The sequence below is a fragment of the Macaca nemestrina genome, chromosome 13 (assembly GCF_043159975.1).
Source record: "Macaca nemestrina isolate mMacNem1 chromosome 13, mMacNem.hap1, whole genome shotgun sequence".
Classification (NCBI taxonomy): Eukaryota; Metazoa; Chordata; class Mammalia; order Primates; family Cercopithecidae; genus Macaca; species Macaca nemestrina.
Window position 1 is genome coordinate 14,993,407 of NC_092137.1, and position 22,437 is coordinate 15,015,843.

Consider the following 22,437-nt stretch of genomic DNA (forward strand, 5'->3'; position numbering starts at 1 on the left):
TTTTAGAAGCTTTGTCTCTGTAGTTCTTGAAGAAACAGCTCCTCCTCCATCCTCCTCCATAAAGTCCCTGAGGGCTTGGGGAAAGGACATTTGTCTTTTATTAGTGTTCTGTGTAGCCAAAAGTACTCACCCTCAACCTACTCTCCATATGAGCTGAAAAAGAACACAGCATCTACCCTCCAGAGTCAGTATCTTGATTTCAATTCTATTTCAGACTTAGATTTATACCACTTTGCATCCATCAGTGAGCTTGAGTTTCACCCTCCAGTTTACCTAGTATACAGAAGAAAGGATGGGAAATAGGTTGAAAAATATTTTCTATTTAACTGTAGCATAGGGTGCAGCTATGCAAATGGGGAAGAGAGTGATCCAGAAACAGAACAAATCTGCTCGACCCCCCTCCCATCTTAAAGCTAGTACACCAGTCTTGGCATGATCAAAGTCCTGTTCTATCCCTACCCTTCCCATCAACACCAACCTCCATGGACTTTGTGGCTGGAGCAGTGCATCTGCTGGACGTCCCTTGGGAAGTCATGATAGATCAATTACCCATGTCTGGATTATACCTGGAGAGCCAACCTGAGTATGGCCTTGGCACAAGGAGACAAGTGTTACTCACTCTGCGGATCACATCAGCCAAGTGCAAGCAATCTTGGCTTTTTCGCCTACCCAGCTCACTCACCCATGCATTTAATTTTCCCCAAAGTTTGATGTTTCTGTTTCATAAAAGAACTCTGCTATCCTCATTAGAAAGGAATAAAAGCTCCCTTTTATTGAATAATGCCTCTACGTTAGACACTGTAGTTAGTGCTTGACATTATTTATTACATTTCACCTCCAAAGCACCCTGTGAGGTAGTTCTTATTCATTCCAGGTTACAGAGGAAGTTAAGTAAGTGGGTAATTGACATGGGAGCAGGCAGAAAGGTACATGTGTGTCAGATTTCTCTTAGGGCTGCTCTTGAGTCCATACTGTCTGACCACAAAGCCCTTGCTCTTTTTCTACAACCCGGCTGTCTTCCTCCGATTTTCACCTATTCTACACGTCCATGGAATCCAGCTGGCTGGAAACTGTCTTCATTTCATTGGTGGGGGAGGTGCAAAGCTGATTAAATATTTTCACTCTCTGGTACTCTAGGACTCCAGATGGTACAGCCACTTCCTTCTGCACTCTCTCTACCTCTCAGAAAGGACCCTGCCTCCCCTTGGCCATCCCCACTAAGTTCAGCTCAGGGGATCCTCTGACTTCCTGCCTGCTCCAGGAAGCTGGTGCCCCAGTAGCAGCAGCACCTTAGTAGAGCCACAGAATCCCTGCATGGAAAGTCCTATAAATGGCACTGTCATGCCCAGGTGCTTACAGAGTAGATAACACAAAGTCAGGAGAGAGGCTGTAGAAGAGCTCCAAAGGCTTTCATCTTCCTCCTGTCTTTTTTCTTTCTGGCGGCAGATATGAAAAGGACAAAGATTATTTTTCCCCTTTACTTCTCCTCTGGCCCTTTGGAAATTTGCTCATGCAAAACACTTGTTTAACACCCACTCAGTTCCAGGCCCTATGCAAAGCAAGAAGAACCCAGGGATAACTTGAGATCTGGTCAGAGAAAGAACAGAAAACAGAAGATCAGAGGCTAATGAGGTGAAAGCTGTGAGAAAGCTGCCTGACAGGCTCCTGATGCCCAGAGGAGGGCACGTTCATTCGGCCAGCCTGTTTGGGGCATTTTTCATGTCACATTGGCCTCAATTGTGCCAGTCATGCATGCTTTTAAGCAGAGAAACGACCTGATTAATGTGTTTTAGGATAATCTTCCCAGCAAGGAGCCTTTTCAAGGTCAGAAACACCCAGCACCCAGCAGAGCGCCTGACAGGGCATTCACTGATTCCAGTAATATTTGCAGAATTCCTGTTATATCCCAGGCTCTCTGGACACATAATGTGCAGCCATGAATCCCTGGTCTAAGAGAGTAAAACAGTCAAGTAAGCAGACTGCTAAGTGCATGATATGGTCACACGCAGGAGAAGCAACTCAGGGAATCTGGAGCATGTCAGCCCTGGCTGCCCAGACATGCTGTTTAAGGTAGAGGATGAAGGTAGATGGAGAGGTAGCAGTTCACCAGAAACACGGGGCAAAAGTTGGAGGGACTGAGCAGAGAAGGATGTTCTGGGTGGAGGAAATAGCACAAACAAATGCCTGAAGGCAAGAGGGAGTGCGACTCAGTCAGTGACTGGCCCTGGTTAGAGTGGCTGGAGCTGTGAGATGGAGCTGGAGGGCTGGATGGGCCACACTTCTTCTGCTGAACTGAAATGGCTGCAGTGAGGACAAAACTGGAGGGAGAGACAGAGCGCCATTTGGACCACAGCACAGTGAACTGGATCAGGGAGGATGATGAGAGGCAGGGCCAAAGCAGTAAGACAGGGAGAAAAGGAATCAGATGAGAACAAGTGTTTGAAGATGAGGTTATCAGAAGACATCAGGAAAGGATCCACATTCATTTCCTTTAAGTAAAAGAGATAAAAATAACCTTAAGAGCATTGCACAAAGCAAACATCTCAGCAGCAGTCTTCACAATGAAGGGTGCAGTCACCCAAGGTGTCAACTGGCAACAGGACTGCCTGATCAGGTCGAGGATCCCTAGCCCCACGGAGCGGCAGATGTGGGTATGTGTGTCTGGTCATCCCCTTTCCTAGAGACCCTGGCTATCCTTCCTACCTGCCCAAGCACATAGAACCAGTAAGAGCTTCATCCAGTTTTCTAAGGGCTCCATGTCCAGACTTTCAACCAGCCTAAAATCAAATTCCACAGGGGATGAGGAAAAAAGAAGAGTAGTACTGGAGTGACTCCAAGAATGGATTGGGCTGTGAAAGGAAGAGGAGCAGGTTTTGTTAGAGTTGGTGGCACTAGGCAGGGTGAGCTACAGATAAATGGATAAAAAGTTATAAAAAGGCAGATGCCTCAGAAGACATAACCATGGGAGGTGATGCTTCATGGAAAGGGATGTGGTGCTCTGGATAGGACAGGCATGGAAGGTATCCGGGGGTCAGGGGTCAAACACAAGGACAGGATATTTTGCCTCCCTGAATCTCAGAGTCCACAGTAATAAAATGGGCCAATAAGCCCTACCCTGCTTCATTCTTAAGATTTTCAGAAGAAACCAAAATGGTCTGATGAATATAAAAAGTGTTTTGTGCATGCCAGACCCTCTGTTGATTGATGTAAAGGCAGAAATTATCTCATAAATCTGTAATGACTATGGAAATGGCTACTGAAAAAAGTCCAAACTGAATGTTAAGAGTGGAAGTGCCATGTTCCAGGTGTTTTCCTAGGATGTGCTAAGATGAATTAATTGAGGTCTGCTATGTGGAAAGTGTATGGGTGCATACATGAGTGTTAGGTATGGGAAAGGAAAGACGTAGGATGCATGCACAGGGGAATCAAGGCATTAATGTTTCCCATGTATCTGGAGATGAGTAAACATCCTCACCTGCCCTGGGCACAGTGGTGACCAGCGGGAAGGACATATGCTGACCACCTGTCTGCTGCAGTCTCTTAGGCTATGTTTCTTTCTCTGGAAACCCTTTGTTAGCGAGAAATGGAATCTTGATAAGTGTTATGGGTTGGATTAGTCCCTTCTCATGCTGCTCTAAGGACATACCCAAGACTGGGTGACTTATAAAGAAAAGAGGCTTAATTGACTCACAGTTCTGTATGGCCGGGAAGACCTCAGGAAATTTACAATCATGGCAAAGGGGAAGAAAATGCATCCTTCTTCACATGATGGCAGGAGAGAGAAGGAGTGTCAAGCAAAAGGGGAAGCCCCTTATAAAACCATCGGATTTCATGAGAACTCACTCACTATCACGAGAACGGCATGGGGAAAACTGCCCCCATGATTCAGTTATCTCCATCTGGTCCTACCCTTAACATGTGGGGATTATGGGAACTACAATATAAGATGAGATTTGGGTAGGGACACAGCCAAACCATATAATTGCACTCCTGACCTCTTCCAAATCTCATATCCTCACATGTCAAAACACAATCATGCTTTTCCAGCAGTCCCCAAAACTATTCCAGCATTAACCCTAAAGTTCAAAAGTCTCATCAGAGACAAGGAGAGTCCCTTCCACCTATGAACCTGTAAAATCAAAATCAAGTTAGTTACTTCCTAGATACAATGGAAGTATAGGCATTCGGTAAATACACCTATTCCAAATGGGAGAAATTGGCCAAAACAAAGGGCCCACATGCCCCATGGAAATCCAAAATCCAATAGGGCAGTCATTAAACCTTAAAGTTCCAAAATGATCTCCTTTGACTCTATGTCTCGCATCCAGATCACGTTGAGGCAAGAGGTAGGCTCCCACAGCCTTGGGCAACTCCAATCCTGTGGCTTTCCAGCATACAGCCCACCTCCCAGCTGGTTTCATGAGCTGAGGTTGACTGTCTGTGGCTTTCGCAGGCTCACGGTGCAAGCTGCCAGTGGATCTACCATTCTGGGGTCTGGAGGATGGTGACTCTCTTCTCATAGCTCCAGCAGGCAGTGTCCCAGTGGGGAATCTGTATGGATGCTCTGACTCCACATTTCCCTTCCACACTGCCCTAGTAGAGGTTCTCCACGAGGTCTCTGCCCCTGCAGGAAACTTCTGTCTGAACATTCAGGCATTTTCATACATCCTCTAAAATCTAGGCAGAGGTTCCCCAACCTCAATTCTTGACTCACATGTACCCAAAGGCCCAATGCCATGTGAAAGCTGCCAAGGCTTGGGGCTTGCACCCTCTGAAGCAACGGCCTGAGCTATACTTTGGCCCCTTTTAGCCACAGCCTGAGCTAAAGTAGCTGGGACACAGGGAACCATCCCCAAAGCTGCAAAGAGCAAGGGTCTCCAGGCCCCACTCACAAAACCATTTTTCCCTCCTGTGATGAGAGGGGCTGCCATGAAGGTCTCTGACATACCCTGGAGACATTTTCCCCATTGTCTTGGTGATTAACCTTTGGCTCCTTGTTACTTATGCAAATTTCTGCAGCTGGCTTGAATTTGTCCTCAGAAAATGGGTTTTCTTGTCTATTGCATTGTCAGCCTGCAAATTTTCCAAACTTTTGTGCTCTGCTTCCTCTTGAACACTTTGCTGCTTAGAAATTTCTTCCACCAGATGCACAAAATCATCTCTCTCAAGTTCAAAGTTCCACAGATCTCTAGGGCAGGGGCAAAATGCCACCAGTCTCTTTGCAAAAGAAAAGCGAGAGCCACTTTTATTCCAGTTCCCAACAAGTTTCTCATCTCCATCTGAGACCACCTCAGCCTCGACTTCATAGTCCATATCACTACCAACATTTTGGCCAAAGCCATTCATCAAGTCCCCGGGAAGTTCCAAACTTTCCCGTATCTTCCTGTCTTCTGAGCCCTCCAAGTCTCTAGGAAGTTCCAAACTTCCCCACATTTTTTTGTCTGTCTTTTTCTGAGCCCTCCAAACTGTTCCAACTTCTGCCTGTTACCCAGTTCTAAAGTTACTACCAAATTTTATGGAATCCTTATAGCACCCCACTCTCTGTGGTACCAATTTACTGTACTAGTCCCTTCTCATGATGCTATAAGGACATACCCAAGACTGGGAACTTATAAAGAAAAGAGGTGTAATTGACTCACAGTTCTGCATGGCTGAGAAGGCCTCAAGAAACTTACAATCATGGCAGAAAAGGAAGCAAACATGTCCTTCTTCACATGGTGGCCGGGGAGACAAGGAGTGTCGAGCAAAGGGGGAAGCCCCTTATAAAACCATCAGATCTCGTGAGAACTCACTCAGTATCATGATAACAGCATAGGGAAAACCACCCCCAAGATTCTATTATCTCCACCTGGTCCTGCCCTTGACACGTGGGGATTATGGGAACTACAATTCAAGATGAGATTTGGGTATGGACACAGCCAAACCGTATCATGGGTTGAGGTATGCTCCCCCAAAATTCATATGTTGAAGTCCTAACTCCCAGTACCTCAAAATGTGATCCTATTTGCAGATAGGATCTTTATAAAGGTAATTAAGTTAAAGTGACATCATCAGGGTAGTCCCTCATCCAACATGACTGGTGGTGTCCTTATACAAAGGGGCAAATTTGGACATAGAGATGCTCCTAGAGGGAAGACAGTATGAGACACAAGGAGAAAACAGCCATCTCTATGCCAAGGAGTGGGGCCTGGAACATATTCTCCATCAGAGCCCTCAGAAAGAACCCACGCTGCTGACACTTTGATGTCAGACTTCTCTCCAGAACCGGCCAAAAGAAAAGGGAGCTATCTGGGAGGCACTAGCCCCGTTTCTCTGGATAACAGACAAAATCTTACTGGAGTTTAGTTTATACATATATGTGTGTGTGTGTGTGTGTGTGTGTGTGTGTGTGTGTGTGTGTGTGTGTGTGTGTGTGTGTAAAGTTCTGTGATGAAATAAGTGAAATGCAATGTTTTTTTTTCATGACAAGGTACAACAGAATTACCTTTTCAAAAGTTCTGAGGAAAGAACCTTATTTAGCTTTGTTTAACGTAGAATTTCCCAAGCACATTTGATCAAGTCATACCCACTAACGATGCATCAAATTCCAGTGTGACACAAAGATCAGTCTGAGGGTGAAGACACTAGGTTGTTTCTTGGGGTCCTCCAATTTTAACATTACATAAATTGCTGAATCTAATTTCAAACTCTTCTTGGGGAAGGTTCCTAACCACCTTTCCAGTCATTCTTCCCGACTCTGCTTCTCAAACCTCCTCTCCAGCCAGGTGGCCTCCTCCTTGGTTCCTCACTATACACACACTTCCTTGCTCCTTGACTCCAGCCCTCAGCCCTGCCTGAGTGTCCCAACTCTCTTTTCCATGTAGCTACAGTTAAGTCAGCCCCCCTGCACCTCTCTCATCCTTCCCACCAGGGAAACCTTCCCAGCTGCCATTTGCTGAGTGCCCACTCAGTCTGAGAATACCTGTTACTTCATTTCTTCACCACCTTGAGCAACCTGAAGCACAGCAACATTTGGGGACGTGCTAAGTTTACTCATCTAGGAAATGGCAGATTTGGAGTGGAAACCCACAGTGGGTTGATTCTGGATGATTCTTGAGATGAGCCTCTGAACCCATCTAGCCTTCCCACCTGCATCTACTCTCTGGCCCTCTGACAGATATGTGCATATGGTAAGTTTGCCTCGTCCTTTAACTTGCCATGTGTTTTAAACTTGTCACCCAGCCAGGCTGTGAAGTCAGGAACTATACTTTTCTCTTCTTGTGATTGCTCCAGAGGCCCATTTAATTGAAATTAATATTTTGCCAGTAGAGACAGAAGGCAGAGTGAACCAGTGGGAGAAACCCAGGTAAGAGTAGGAGACCCGGGTCCTGGCCTCTCCCGCAACCAGCTGCCTTGTGTCCTTGGAGAGTCACTTTCACTCGTGGAGTCTTTGTTTTCTCATCTGTGCAGGGTTGGATTTAATGATCTCTAACTTTCCCTTTGACATTCAACAACTCAATCAGCAGAACTCTGAGAGAAAATGCTAAGGGGCACTGGAGCCAAGCTGCCCACAGACGGTCTCCAAGGAACCAGCTGAGTAGCATCAAACAGGAGGGAAGAAGCCAAGAGGGGCCAACTAGCAATAATGGAGCAAATGAACTACTCAGTGACTGAGATTTACATTAGAGGGATGAGAAATGAGGGGTGGGAACCTGTAAGAGGAAAGGATATGGTAAGAGCAATGGAACGTGGGCATCTGTTATAAATCTTCCACCTTTAATTTCTCTTAAAGATGGTTATTAACAAAATGCTTCATGTGGCTTTGCTTTTGAGAAAGTAAGCAACTGTGGAAACAAAAGTTGATGATATGTAAAGAGTGACTTGAAAAGTAATCAGAGCAATACACAGGCTGCCTGCCTTATCCTTAAAAGTAAAGGTGGAACCTCACATCAAGAAAAAAATGGGGATCTACCAGGTCCGTAAAAATAGGGGCTCTACAATCACAAACCAGAGGATCTGGGGCATTAGAAATCAAAAAGTAAATCCCGAGGATTATAAAAGGGATCAGGAAGGAAGACTGGGGATTGCAGCAGGAAAGGAGGAAGGGTGGACTAACACTGAAGAGGCTTGGGTGGTCCACATTTAGGATTGAAGCTCAAGTCTTTGAGGATGACGAAGGAAGGAGTTGTGAAGAACTCTCCATGGACATATGGCAACAAGCACTGGGGTGGGACTCAAGACACCTGTCTTCTTGTCCTTACTCCACTACCACCAGTTAGTTTGGTGATCTTGCACAAGTCACTTCAGCTCAATGAAACTGTTCCCTCATCTGAAAAGAGAGATGCAATTCCTATCTGCTCACACTGAGCTTTACCAGGTTCAGGTAATGCCCATAATGTGCCAGGTACATTGAGACATGCTATACACATGCACTACCTTAAAACAGAAGAATCATCATATTAACCCTCTGGAGGCATCAGGCCTGACAATGTACCACCAGTCTCCACAGCATCTGACTTCTCTAGGTTTCATCATCCCTTACCTCAGCCATTGCGCAACTGCTTAATATTTTGCAATTTTGATCCATTGTGGACCAGAGCGATCTTTCCAAATTGCAATTGCTATCAAGGCTCTCTCTTCCTTACAGTCCTTCCCAACATATCTAGAATACCTTTTATGCTCCTTAAGAACACACATAAGACCCTCCATTAGCTGCCCTCCATCCACCATTTCTAAACATTAGTTAACCACTTGCTGTGACAATTCTTATACAGCAATCACATTGAACTATTCGAAATTCTGTCAAGATACTTTGATCTTCCACGATTCCAGGACTTTATACATGCTTGCTCCTTCTCCTGAAGTGCCTGTTCCTATATGACATGTTCCACCTTATTCCTCAAACCCAGTTCAAATACAATCAAGACCTACTTCAAATACAATATTCCCTGAGAAGCATTCCCCATCTCCCCCAGGCAGTTAATATTTCTGTTACCTTCGATTTTTATCAAAACCCTACTTTTTCACACTGGAATTTCTATCATTTCCTTTAGGTAAAAAAATATTCCAAAAACTACTTTTTCAGTTGGATTCTCTACTCTTTCCTTGGTAGCCCTGAAAATTCTACTGTATTGACAGCTCCAAGATCAGTGTTTTGGAAATGATGTTTCTTTTACCTTACAGTACTTGCTAGAACTAAACTGCACTTGGAAAAAAAAAATGGATATGATTTTTAGGTCATCATCTGCCATATGGAACATTTCTGTAAATGTGAGAGACAGGGCTGTGCAGAGACTCAATCACTTTTGTTAATTCTAGAGACTCTTAACATCTGATTGAGAATTCCCTCCTGTGCCTTCACAGTGCTCTGTGCACAGCTGTAGCACAACCTTTTGTCCATACTCCTCACTGCTATCTACTTCTCAACTTCCCATAGAAGGCCCTAAATGCTTTATGGCTTGAAACTATGTATTTATCTCCATATTCCCTAGCACCCAGCCTAGTTTATGAGACACAGTGCACTCAATTCAGAAATGTTCATTGAATAATAGCTTCATTTGTAGAGTGTGTTCTATGAACCAGGCATTATCCTAAACACCTTCTGTGCATTAAGTCTTCTAATTCTCACAATATCGCTGTGAGACAGGTTTTATAATTACCCCCACTTTGATGATGAGAAATGTAATGCCCAGAGTGTGTGTAGAAGTCTGCTTTAAAACAAAGACACTCTGGCAAGAGAGCCCAAGCCTCCACACTACATTATTCAACATGAGAGTCAAGGTAATGTTGACTCTCATGTTGAATAAATAAAGCATTTATGAGTCCAATTCTAATTGAGCTCTTTAGCCTTTTGTCAGTTTTGAGGAAAAAAATAAGGTAGATAGGTTTAAATGCTGAGTTTCTTCAATATATATTCACCACATGACCACTTTGTACCAAATGTCTGTCCTATGTTCTTAGGGATCCAAGATGAGTTACCACTGTTTCTTAGTCAATGAACAAGATACGGCCTTCCTTCTAATCCATTGCCAAAAACAGCATTTCCTGCTGTCTATTGTTGTGTTTGAGAGAAAAGGAAGTTACCACCTAGAGGCTAATCTCTCAAACGCAGCAAGTCATCCTGACAGCAGCAGACTTAAGGAAGGGCTCAAAGATCTCTGTGAGGCGGCCATCAATACCCAGAGCAAGATGGAGAAGATACTCGCCCAACAGCTGACCTGGAATTCCTCTTAGGGACAGTTTTCTTTGGAGGGGTTGACTCCCTGTGGTATGACTGTCAGCTGCCCCCTAGTTTCCATAAAGGAGAACTGAAGAGGAGAATAAACTTGCAGCTCTCAGGAGAGCAACCTTAGAGAAATGCGAGTGAGAAGGAAAGGTGGGAAGGGAAAACCAAAACTCAGATAATGTAGCTTGAACATTTGTCTTCTCCAACTCTCATGTTAAAATTTGACCTGCAATATTGGAGGTGGGGCCTAGTCAGAGGTGTCTGGGTCATGGCAGCAGATCCTTCATGAATGGCTTGGTGCCATCCTGGAAGTAAAGAGTGAGTTACTGCTCTATTAGTTCCTGCAAGAGCTGATTTTTTTTTAAAGCTGGGCCCCCTTTCTGCCCATGTGATCAGCACACACTGGCTCCCCTTCACCTTCTGCCATGAGTGGAAGCAGCTGAGACCCTCACCAGATGCAGATGCCAATGCCGTGCCTCTTGTACAGCCTGCAGAACAATAGGAAAAACAAACTTGCTTTATTTATCAATTAGCCTCATGTCTTCCTTTATACCAACATAAATAGACTGACATGGGATAAAAATAATAATTTTGGCCTTATAGTAAACCTATTTATTCCTACTTTAAAATTTAGGAAACTGAGGCACAGAAAGGCTAAGTAGGGAAATGTGTGCGTGCCATAACCCTTCTCTGTGAATTTCTTTTTTTTAGTCTCGCACTGTCATCCAGGCTGGAATGCAATGGCGCAATGTTGGCTCACTGCAACCTCCACCTCTCAGGTTCAAGTAATTCTCCTGCCTCAGCCTCCTGAGAAGCTGGGATTACAGGTGCCTGCCACCAAGCCCGGCTAATGTTTTTGTATTTTTAGGGGAGATGGGGTTTCACCATGTTGGCCAGGCTGGTCTCAAACTCCTGACCTCAAGTGGTCCACCCGCCTGTCTCCCAAAGTGCTGGGATTACAGGCGTGAGCCACTGCACCCTGCTCTTCCCTGTGATTTTCTATATCTTCCCAAAACTTTACCAAAACGTATTAGAATTATGGGTGAGTTTGATACTGTGGATATTTTTCTTCAAAGTGTCAGTCCTGAGCTCCCTGTGTGAGCTGATTTAGGGCAGAAAGAGGGCTGGAGCATATGTAGGCACACGTCTGTTTGGGACATGGGAAATTTGAGATGACAGCATATGTTAAACAGCAAGAATAACCACCACCGTGGACAGCTCAGAGGGAGGGTTACGTGCATGAACTGTAATTGGTTCAATTGCTGGGAAACAGAAAGAAATTTCTTAAATTTTTCAGAAACCCAAACTAAAGTATCCCTGGAGTCCTTGGAAGAAATTTCAATGGGTAAGAGAGCTTCAAAAGCTGTAAAGAATCTACCCAGATTCTCTTTCACCTTCCACTGGGGTTCACTAAAGCAATCTGCTTGAGACCAGGGCTGTCATGGAGGGATAGATTCTTTTGTTCTTCCCCTTTTCACAGTTGTTCTCACACTTCATCAAAAAAAAAAAAAAGTATATTTCCCATCCCTTTTCCGGATTTAAGATGGTGCATTGCTCAGGGTGTAAAAGTCTCCTGGAACAAAAGACACTATTCAAAATACAGTGAACCATCTCTATCACAATGAAAATTGAGGTACAAGGTCATTAGCCATTGACACTCCACCTCGGCAGCAGACTTACCCCTACTTTTCATTGATGTCGCAACAGGCCTGCATTTTAGGACATTGAAATTTTTGGATTTCATAAAACGTTTGTAGTAAATTAATGTTGCTTTTGCAAAAGAGGATTATTCCTAATAATTGTGTGGCATCAGGGCTGGCAAAGCACAGCGTGCAGGCAACCCCTCCCACAAAACAAAGGAGAAAAAAGACTGTTTTTTAAAAAAATAAAGTTCCAGGCCAGGTGCGGTGGCTTACACCTGTAATCCCAGCTCTTTGGGAAGCTGAGGTGGGTGGATTACCTGAGGCCAGGAGTTTGAGACAAGCCTGGCCAACATGGTGAAACCCCATCTCTACTAAAAATATAAAAGTAGCCTGGCATGGTGGTATGTGCCTATAATCCCAGCTACTCAGGAGGCTGAGGCAGGAGAATTACTTGAACCTGGGAGGCAGAGGTTGCAGTGAACCAAGATTGCGCCCTTGCACTCCAGCCTGGGTGACAGAGTGAGACAGCATCTCAAAAATAAATAAATAAAAATCAAAAATAAAGTTCCTGTGGGAATACAACCACACTCAATAGTTTAAATATTATCTAGCTGTATTCACGCTGTAACAGCAGTACTGAGTGGTTAAGACACAGACCATCTAGCACATGCACATGAAGCCTATATTTACTATCAGGCCCCTTACAGAAATCGTTTGCCAACCCTTGGTATAACACAGACTTTTTCAAGTCAGCTGGTTTCAAATTATTTTCTTTCAACAAAAAGGAAAGAAAACTGCAAGGTGTGTGTTTAACATCTACTTTCCTTCTGGGAACCTGGAATTTTGATGCATGCTAGGCACAGGATGCTCACATGACCAGCACCCATTTAAAACCTTAGGTGCTAAATGACTAAGGAGCTTCCCGAGTATATATTTCACACTTCTTGTCACAACTCCTTGCTGAGGGACTGAGTGCACCTGTGCAATTCCACTGAGACAGCACTCCTGGAAGCTTGAGCCCAATTTTCTCTGGACTTCACCACGTGTGCTTTCTCCTTGATGATTTTGCTTTGTGTACTTTCGCTATAATAAATCCTAGTTGTGAGTAGGACACTATGCTGATTCCGCAAGTTTTCCTAACCCATTCCCACCAGCCAGACTGGAACATCTCATAATTCATGAAATACTCAAAAGGGTCTTCCTCAGGAATGTGGAATAATTAGCCTAAGGCTAAACACTACTGTAGCCTAGCAAACAACTCTTAAAAGCAAAAACTAAAAAAAAAAAAAAAAAAAAAAATCAAATTGTTTCTAAGCAACTTAGCTTATTCTAACAGAAAAAATAAAACAAGAATATTTATAAGTATACAATGTCAAACACTGAACAAGGTAAAATTTACAATGCCTGACATCCAATCAAAAGTTACCAGGCATGCAAAGAAGCAGAAAAATAGTACCCACAAGATAAGTTAAATCAATGAATAGAAACCATCCAGAACCGACACAGATGTTGGGATTAGAAAAGACATTACAACAATTATTATTATAACTCCATTCTATGTATTTAAAAAGTTAGAGACATGAACAATACTAGTAAGATTCATATCAAATTTTTGAGTTGAAAACTATAATGTCTGGGATAAAAAAATACACCGGATGGGATGAATGGCAGATTAGACATTACAGAAGAAATTGCAATGGCATAGCAGTTACAACTATTCAAAACAAAACACAGAGCAAAAAAGATCAATTCATCCAGAGGACATAACAATCCTAAAAGTTTACACACTTAATAACAAATAATCAAGATACATGAGGGAAAACTGATTGATAGAACTAAAGGACAAATAGACAAATCCAGTTTTAGTTGGATGTTTTGATACTCTTCTGTTAATAATGGATAAAACAAGTAAGCAGGAAAGGATATAGAATATAGGAAGAATATAGATGACTTGAAAATAACACCACACAACCTGATTAATTGACATTTATGGACAATGGCACAATATGCACATTTTAAGTACACAGGACACACTGGTCAGGATAGAGCACATTTTGAACCATAAAAACATCTCAATAAAATTAAAAAGATTTAAGTCACTAAAAGTATGTTGTTTAACCAAATGAAATTAAATTAGAAATTAGCAACTGAAGAATCTCTTTCAATATTGCCACATATTTGGAAAGCTAAACAACACACTTCTGAATACCCTATAATCAAAGAATAAATCAAAAGGGAAGTGAGAAAGTATTCAGAATGAAATGAAATAACACATAATATAAAAATATGTGGTATATTGATAAAGCAGTACTTAAAAGGAAATTTTTAATACTAGATATCTGCATTAGAAAAGAATACACTCTCAAATCAATGACTTCAGCTTCTGTTTTAAGAAACTAGAAAATGATGAACAAATTAAGTGCAAAGAAAGCAGAGGAAGAGAAATAGTAAAGATCACAGTGGAAATTGATAAAATAGAAAACAGAAAAATAGTAAGTAAAGCCAATCAATGTAACTAAAATCTAGTACCTTGACAGATCAATAAAATTAAGACCCCCCTACCCAGACTGGTTAGTTAGAAACAAAAACAAGGCATACATTACAAATATTAAGAATTATTATAGCTTCTACAGATATTAAAAGGATAATAGGAAAATGTTAAGAACAATGTTATGCAAATAAATTATACAATTATGGGTAATGAACAAAGACCTTGAAAGACACACACTACCAAAGTTCACTCAGGAAGAAATAGATAAATTAAATGGCTCAATATCTACTACAGAAAGTGAATTTGCAGTTAAAACTCTTTGCAAGAAGATAACTTCATAGCCAAATGGCTACACTGGAGAATTCATTCAAACATTTAAGGAAGAAAATGTGACTAATTCTACACAATTTATTCCAGCAAATAGCAGAGGAGGAAATACTTCACAATTCATCCTGTGAGTCTAACATTGTCCCTAGAGCAAAACCAAAATAAGACAGTATTTTCTAAAACTAGGAAAACCATCTCTCATGAATATAAATGCAAAATTCTTTAAAAAATCTAACAAATTGATTCCAACAACGTATTTTTTAAAATAATACTTCATGATTGTAGAGGGTAGAATTGGGTCTCTCAGAAAAATATGTTAAGTTGTGACCCTTGGTACCTGTGAATGTGACCTCATTTAGAAATCAGATCTTTGCACAAATAACCAAGTTGAAATGAGGTTAAAGTGGATTAGGGGAGGTCTGGTGTCCTTACAAGAATATAGAAATTTGAACACAGAGATAAAGAGACACAAGAAAGACAGCAAGTGGCAATGGAGGCAGAGGTTGGAGCAATGTGACAACAAACCCCAGAACACCAAGGCTTGCTGGCAACCACAGCAGCTAGGAGGAGACAAGGAAGGATAAGCCCAAGAACCTTCAGGGAGAGCATGACCCTGGAAATCTTGTTGTCAGACTTGAAGCCTCCAGAACTGTGAAAGAATAAATTTCTGTTATTTCAAACCACCCAGTTTGTGGTACTTTGTAACGGCAGCCTGAGGAAACTAGTGCAATGACTAAGAGGAGCCTATCCTATGAATGCAAGTCTAGGTTAACATTTGAAAATCAATTAATGTAATCTACCATATTAACACACTTGTTAAAAGTAACATATGATCTTCTCATCTATTCATCCTTCAGTATATGCAGAGGATTGGCTCCAGGACCCCCTGAATATACCAAATCACACACGATCAAGTCCTTCAATCCCCTGGTACACCTACTGATACCAAAAGTCGCCCTCCATATACACAAGTTTCCCATCCTGCAACTACTGTATTCTCCATCTGTTTGATTGGGAAAAAATCCACATGTAAGTGAACCCACATAGTCCAAACCTGTGTTACTCAAAGGTGAACTGCACTGATAAAAACCCTGAGCAAAGTAGGAATAGAAGGGAGTATCTTCAGCCCCATCTTCAAAAATTTACAAGTAATATATAATGATGAAAGACTGTTTTCTCCCCGAGACCAGTAGCAAGACAGCGCTGTCCACTCTCGCCATTTCTATTCAGTATCACATCAGAAGTCCTCTTTAGTGCAATAACTTAAGAAAAAGAAGTCATCCATATTGAAATAAAAAAGTAAAACTCTTCGTTCACATATAACCTGATCATCTATGCAGAACATCTGATAGAATCCACAATAAATTTCCTAGACTAATAAGTGAGTTTAGCAAGGTTTTGTTATACAAGATCAATATACAAATATATATATGTATATACACTAATAAAAAAATAATGTATACTAATAAACAATTAGAAATAAAACAAAAATACCATTTACAATAGCATAGAAATTATAAACTACTTAGTGATAAATCTGCCACAAATGAGAAAGACTTATACAATGAAAACTATAAAACACCACTGAGATATATTTAAGAAGACTTAAATAAGTGGAGAAACATATTGTGTATATGAACTGGAATACTGAATGTTACTAAGGTATCAGTTCTCTCCCAAACTGATATATAGATTCAATGCAATTTCAACCAAACTACTAGCAGAATTTTTTTTTTTTATAGAAAGCCAGTTTCAAAATTCACATGGAAATTCTAAGGATCTAGAATAGACTAAACTTTGAAAAAGAGCAAAGTTGTAAGACTGATACGACCCGATTGCAAGACTTTTTATAAAGCTACAGTAATCACAACGAGCCTCCCCCGGTATAAAGATAGACAAATAGATCAAGAAAACAGCATAGAAAAGTTAGAAAAGGAATATACATAGATGACCAATTATTGACAAATGTACAATAGCACCTCAGCAAAAACTATCCATATGCAAAAATTAACTTAAAATGGAGCATATACCTAACAGTAAAAGTTAAAACTCTAATCTCTTAGAAGAAAGGATAGGAATCAATCTCTGTGGCCTCGGGTTAGGGAAAGGTCTCTTAGCTACAATATCAAAAGTACAAACAGCAAAGGAACAAAAGATAAATTGGACTTAATAAAACTCAAAACTTTCGTGCTATAAGCAGTATCATCAAAACAGATAATCCACAGAATAGAAAAAAATCTATTTGCAAATCATGTATGGAATAAGGGACTTGTATCCAGACAGAGAGAGAGAGGAACTCCATTCTGATGTTTTCCTCTAGGCAGCTCTCAAGCCTCACCACTCTTCCTCCACATCTGGGCAAACCGGTAAGAAAGGCTGTGCACTCCCTCCTTTGGCATTGGCAAGAGTTAAAACCACAAAAGCCTTGGCATGTGTGTGAGAACCACCGCCCCCCCACCCCCAGCTCCAGCCCCTAGCCACAATAAAGGACAAGCCAATCTTCTTTCCTTCTCTCGTGAGCCATTTTTGTACTTACTTGAAAGGTTGCCCTGCTCTCTGCAAAAAGCCTGATTATGTAGGTAACAAAGCTAAGCTTTTCATACCCTCTTGGTGCACGTATGGTGTTATCAGTATTGACACTCAATCCAAATTTTGGGTAGGGAGGCCCCATTCCACTTCCATGGGATGACCATGACACAGAATATATAAAGAACGCTTACAACTCAATAATCAAAAGACAAAGTACCTAATTTAAAAGTTGGCAAAGTCTCTAAATAGTCATGGTCTCCAAAGAATGTATACAAATAGCAATAAGGGTATGAAGAGATGTTCAACAACTTCATATGCCCCTGAGGTTTAGAATTCTTTTTTTGTTTGGTTGGCTTTGGGTTTTGTTCCTTTTTAGAAATGTGGTTTTGCTATGTTGTCCCAGCTGGAATGTAGTAGCTACTCACAGGTGTGACCACCATGTGCTGTAACATCAAACTCCTGGCTTCAAGAAATCCTCCTGCCCTAGTCTCTTGAATAGCTGCGTTTACAGGGGTGCACTACTGTGCCTGGCCGAACATCTTTAGTCATTAGGGAAATTCAAAACAAAACCAAAATAAGATACCACTTTACACTCTCTAGGATGACTATAATCAAATAGACAAACAATAAGTCTTCCAAGAATGAGGAGAAATTGGAACTCTCACACATCACTATGAGAATGTAAAATTGTAAAGCTGCTTTGGAAACGGTTTGGCAGTTCCTCAAATTATTTAAATGTAGAGTTTTAAATAATTCCAGCAATTCCACTCCTAGGTATATATCAAAGAAAAACAAAAATGGATACCCACATAAAAATTTGTATTAAAATATTCATAGCAGTATATTTACAATAGCCAAAAAGTTGAAACTCAAATGTCTATCAGCTGACAAGTGGATCAATAAAATGTCATATATTCACACAATGGAATATTATATGGCCATAAGGAACAATGAGGTACTGACAAACATGGTACAACATGGATGAACCTTGAAAACATTACGCTAAGTGATAGAAACTAGTCACACAAGCCCACAAATTACATGATTCTATTTCTATGACATGTCTAGAATAGTCCATTCTATAGAGACAGAAAGTGTACGAGGGGTTGCTTAGGGCTGGAGAAAATTGGCACTGTGAGGTGAGTGCTTGTTAGGTATGGGGTTTCTTTTTAGAGTAAGAAAAATGTTCAAAAGTTGACTGTGGTGATGGTTGCGCAAATCTGAATATTTGTGCAACTAAAACCATTGATCATATACTTTACCTAGGTGAGCTGTACTGTATGAAAATAATATCTCAAAGTTATTAATACTTTTTTCTGAGATGGAGTCTCATACCTGTCGCCCAGGCTGGAGTGGAATAGCGCAGCCTTGGCTCACTGCTACCTCCACCTCCCGGGTTCAAGCGATTCGCCTGCCTCAGCCTCCTGAGTAGCTGGGATTATAGGCACACACCACCACGCCTGGCTGATTTTTGTATTTTTAGTAGAGACGAGGTTTCATCATGTTGGCCAAGCTGGTCTCGAACTTCTGACCTCAGGTGATCCGCCTGTCTTGGCCTCCCAAAGTGCTGGGATTACAGGCGTGAGCCACCACACCCGGCCTCAAAGTTATTTTTTAAAATGCAGTGGAGAAAGGTTAGTCTCGTTAGTAAACGGTGCTGGAAAAAATGGATATCCACAAACCAAAACAAATGAAGTTCAATCCACACATCCTTATACCGTATACAAAAAATAGGTCCCAGTGATAAAGGCTTGGCATTGCGGGGGTGGGAGTCAAACTGGGGAAGGAGGCAACAGCTGCTGAGACTATGAAGACATCAGAAGGGCTCCTAATGCAATAACAACCACGGACTCCCGTCAGGAGAATATCTGAAACTTGCCCAAAGGTAAGAGTCAAACTTAAATAAACTTTTAGAAATAAACTTTTAGAAAATAAACTTTCAAATTTAAATAAACTTTCAGAAAAATACACTTTAGAAAAATCTATTATCTAAATCTAACTTCAGAAAAATCTATTAGTGTATTTTCTAATATAAACTTTTAGAAAAATCAGTACTTCAGGCCTCTATTGAATCAGATTCTCCATGGGGAAGATTTGGTAGTCTTGCAATTCCATATGCATCCCATGTGAGCTTTGTCATTGGAGAAGTTTAGGAAATACTGCATATATATTTGATATAAAACACAACTAAAACTTCTAATGATGTATCTGGATCTTTAATGATTCCAACATGCTTTATGAAACTCATTTATATATGATAAGATGACACCACTTAGTGTTTAAGAAACTAGGCTCTAGAGCTGGGCTGCTGAAATTCATACTCCATCACTGAACAAGAAAAATAATCTGTACTCATCTGCATAATGGGAATAATAACAGCACCTAACATATTTGAGGGTAGAAATGAGGGTCTCCCTGAAGGAAACAGCCTGTCTGATTTAAAACATCAAGAAAGAAACAGGAACTCTAACAGAAAACAGGAGTAGGCAGACCTCAGGCAGGCGGAGCAGAGATTCTCTCTGGATTTCGGTCTCTTGGATCTGCATTAGAGGACCCTAACACCCTCGGAACATTCTAAGCAGAAGTGGAAAGAACTGGAACTGGGCCAAAGGAAGGTACCCTAGGACCAGGTGTGAAGATCTCTGGTAGGAGGCCCCAAATCAAAGGACAAGGCAACTATACCCTTTTCTGACCAGGTACAGAGCCAGGCAGCATTCATTTCCAGTTTGGTATAATCGACCCTTTAGTAAAGCCTTGTCCAGCCTCAGTCCCACTGGCCTATAGGGTATTAAAGCAAGGATTTGTTATTCCCTGCTTGGTATCATCACATAAGCGGAGCAGTGCCTCCTGGAAGCCAGCAGAGTGGTAACAGTAACTGGTACGGAATTCTAAGAAGTGAATCTCTGGGAAGAATTATGGCAGAAAGACCAGCGAGCCCCTCCCCCACGTGAACTTTCTCTCTTCATTGCCAAGAACGACAAGTTTAAATTTTATTCATTTTTCTCATAACTACAAATTTTAGCCCTCTTGAACCAATTTCTTGAACTGTTTTATTTCTACATAAAATGAACATTTGGTTCAACCCATTCATACAATGGGTTTAAGCTATCACCAAATTAATTACTAGATAATTTATGGATCTAAAAACTGCCAGCCGGATACAGTGGCTCATGCCTATAATCCCAGCACTTTGGGAGGCTGAGGCAGGCAGATCACAAAGTCAGGAGTCTGAGACCAGCCTGACTAACATGGTGAAACCCTGTCTCTACCAAAAATACAAAAATTAGCTGGGTGTGGTGGCACGCACCTGTCATCACAGCTACTTAGGAGGCTGAGGCAGGAGAATCACTTGAACTCAGGAGGTGGAGGTTGCAGTGAGCCGAGATTGCGCCACTGCACTCGAGGTTGGGCGATAGAGCAAGACTCCGTCTCAAAAAAACAAAAACAAACAAACAAAAACAAAAACAAACAAACAAAAAACTGCCAATGAGCCATTATTTTCTTAAATCCCTTCATTTTCCCTTTCCTTCTACCACCACCATCAACCTGTTGGCCTTCTTTCTGGCACCATGCCACAAAGAACCTTTTTGCCCCATCACTAATTTGACTACTTACTAACAATGACTAAGAAACAGCAAGGCCACACTGAGATGTGGATGTTGGGCAGTCCGCCATGGTGACTCACCACGCTTGTGTAGTCATGAACTTCACATTTGAGTCTCAGCTAAATTTTAAATGGCTACATACAGGTCAAGGGATTTGTGTGTGCCATGAATTGTTAAAACCATAAATACTAAATTTTCAAATACCAAGACTACCAGATACAACCTCACTGCAACAAGCTGTATCCATTATTGGTGGTTCTTGTATCTCCATCAACTACAGTCACCAGTGCATAACATGATGCCAGAGATGAAGTATCTGAAGAAGCCTAAGGACCTGTCTATTTCAACTTTACATTTCTCACCATGCATAACATAGAGATATGTACAGAGAAAAAAAAAATGTCAATCCTCAATAAACAAAATGTGGTACATATATACCATGGAATACTACGGAGCCATAAAAAGGAATGAGATCATGTCCTTTGCAGGGACACGAATGAAACTAGAAGCCATCATCCTCAGCAAACTAACACGGGAACAGAAAACCAAACACTGTATGTTCTTACTTGTAAGTGAGAGTTGAACATTGAGAATACACAGACACAGGGAGGGGAATAACACATATCAGGGCCTGTTGGGGGTGGAGGGTGAGGGGAGGGGACCTAGAGGATGAGACAAGAGGTGTAGCAAACCACCATGGCACACAAATACCTACGTAACAAACCTAAATGTTCTGCACATGTATCCCGGAACTTAAAGTAAAATAATAATAATAATAATAATGTCCATCAATGTTTGTCAAATGGTACACTCTGTTAAAGCATGCAGATCATACACAAAGATTTCTAAAATTAAAATTCATTTGCCACACATATGAAATTAACCCAAACACTGTGAATATCTAATCATTTTCACATGTGACATTGAATTTATTCTCACAGGCTAGAAGAAGTTAGGTGACTTTCTAAGGTCACCCAGTCAATAAGCTGTGGAACCAGATGTAAGTCCAGATCTCTATAATTCTAAAAGCAGTGTTGACTCTCAAAGAAACCATCTGAAAATAGCCTTCAAACAAGAGAGACAGAGCGTGTAGGCTGGATGGCAGTGTGGGACCATATTTCCCGTAACCTAGTTTTATAAGAGGCCTAAGTACAAGATCACTACAACTGTCACTTAAGCCCCTGGCTGTGTTCAGGGATGGTATCTTCAGAGTCACCTAGTGTTTCCAAAACCAAGAGTAATAAATGACAAGTGACCATTGTGGAAAACACTTGGCTAGAACCATCAAACACACAATGGAGAAAGGTCACTGTGTCCTTGGAGCCCCTTCCCTGTGACACTGCCTTTTCCCATACCCTTCAATGGCGCTCACGCTACCCTGATCCTCTTTTCTAACTCTCACCCACAGGTATTCTGCTAACACTGAGATGTCAGTGACTGATCGCAACATAAAGGCATTAGTAATAACGCATTTCAGCCCTGATGGGGAATTTCAGAAGCCCCAGTAACCCTGAAGTCTGCACGTGAAGATCAGGTATGGGCTAGAACCTTCCTCAGGGTCCTGAAGTGACCACCTATTGATAGACACCTAGTCCTAAAAAGTTATAAACCCTGCTGTATCAAATAGACCTTTGGATG

General features: G+C 41.5%; 1 long non-coding RNA gene across 1 annotated transcript in view; it reads right to left on the reverse strand.

Moving 5' to 3' along the window:
- Positions 1–9,222: 9,222 nt before the first annotated feature.
- LOC105486457 (uncharacterized) overlaps positions 9,223–22,437 on the reverse strand; it is a 113,103-nt gene continuing 99,888 nt past the window's right edge. The window contains exon 5 of the long non-coding RNA XR_011611466.1: positions 9,223–10,692. This is a non-coding gene — a long non-coding RNA (uncharacterized lncRNA). The remainder of the gene's footprint in view (positions 10,693–22,437) is intronic.